The sequence below is a fragment of the Arvicola amphibius genome, chromosome 4, assembly GCF_903992535.2.
Source record: "Arvicola amphibius chromosome 4, mArvAmp1.2, whole genome shotgun sequence".
In the NCBI taxonomy this organism is placed as follows: domain Eukaryota; kingdom Metazoa; phylum Chordata; class Mammalia; order Rodentia; family Cricetidae; genus Arvicola; species Arvicola amphibius.
This window is the reverse complement of record NC_052050.1, coordinates 114,962,140-114,963,678: the sequence shown is the minus strand read 5'-3', so window position 1 is coordinate 114,963,678 and position 1,539 is coordinate 114,962,140. Positions and strand designations below refer to the sequence as shown.

General features: G+C 40.2%; 1 non-coding gene across 1 annotated transcript; it reads left to right on the top strand.

Moving 5' to 3' along the window:
- Positions 1-932: 932 nt before the first annotated feature.
- On the top strand, positions 933-1,039 carry LOC119813758. Its single transcript, XR_005285219.1, has one exon. It is a non-coding gene; the product is annotated as a U6 spliceosomal RNA (small nuclear RNA).
- The last annotated feature ends 500 nt before the right edge of the window (positions 1,040-1,539 follow it).

The following is a 1,539-nucleotide window of genomic DNA, read 5'->3' as shown; positions in this document are numbered from 1 at the left end:
AGGAAATGAGAGGCTGTGGATTCATTCTGAGCTAAGAAAAATCAGGTTTGATCAAGGAAGACCACTGAGAAATCTCTGATAGGAGTAGAGGACCCAGATGTCTGAGTTCTACATCCAGAGCAGATTAAAAACTGCTGCCTAAGATGATCAAGACTCACTGAATACTCCAGTCAGGACTTGATCATAATTCTAAATTTTCTTTAGGTTCCCATAAGATTATCAGTGCCCCCAATCAGCAGGAAGTAGCCTGGAAAACTTTGCCCACATTCCCAAAAAATTGATTATGAATATTTTCTTTTGTTTAGAATGTTGGTTACAAGTTGTTATGCATAATGGTCAGGAGAAAAGCTAACCAAAGGATATTAGATTCAGAGTTCTTGTTTTAAAAAAAAGGGGGAGAAGTGCTGTGGGACAATGGTCTTTTATCCTGTCACTTGTATTATTTTTAATAAAATGCTGATTGTCCAGTAGTCAGGCAGAAAGTATAGGCAGGGTGACAATGACCAGGCAGGCAGTAGAGGCGTGGCAATGAGAATTATGGGAAGAGGAAAGTTTCAGTCTGCAGTATGCAGTAGTCACCCAGACAGAGAGGAAGCCAGACACAGAGCAAGCAACATGTGACTGCCTCAACACAAAAGGTACCAAGCCACATGTCTAACACAGACAAGTATTACGGGCTAATAAAAGTTATAAGAATTAATAAGAGCTGGTCAGTGGTGGCACACACCTTTAATCCTAGCACTCGGGAGGCAGAGATAGGCAGATCTCTGTGTGTTCAAGGCCAGCCTGGTCTACAAGAGCTAGCTCCAGGACAGGCTCCAAAGCTAAAGAGAAACCCTGACTCGAAAAACCAAAAAAAAAAAAAATGAAGAAAGAAAGAATGAAAGAAAGAAAGAAAAAAGAAAGAAAGAAAGAATAAGAAACCTAAGCTAGTGCTCGCTTCGGCAGCACATATACTAAAATTGGAACGATACAGAGAAGATTAGCATGGCCCCTGCGCAAGGATGACACGCAAATTCGTGAAGCGTTCCATATTTTTATATTCCAGGACAAAAACAGATTTAAACAATACGCAGCCACAAATCCAGCCTTGCAGAAAGTAATAGAAGGAAAATCACAAACCAAGGAGTCCAACAACGCCGACAATAACTCAGGCATCTAGCGACCCTTCACCAGCACAACTAGAAGAAGGGAAACACACAAACTCTACTACTAAAGATGACTGAAGTTAACAACCACTAGTCATTAATATCACTTAATATCAATGGACTCAATTCACCTATAAAAAGGCACAGGCTAAGAGACTGGATACGAAAACAGAATCCAACATTTTGCTGTTTACAAGAAACACACCTCAACCACAAAGACAGACATCTACTCAGAGTAAAGGGTTGGGAAAAGGTTTATCAAGCAAATGGCCCTAAGAAACAAGCGGGTGTGGCCATACTAATTTCCAACAAAGTTGACTTCAAACTAAAATCAATCAGAAGAGATGGAAAGGGACACTTTATACTCATAACAGGAAAAATCCATCAGAAT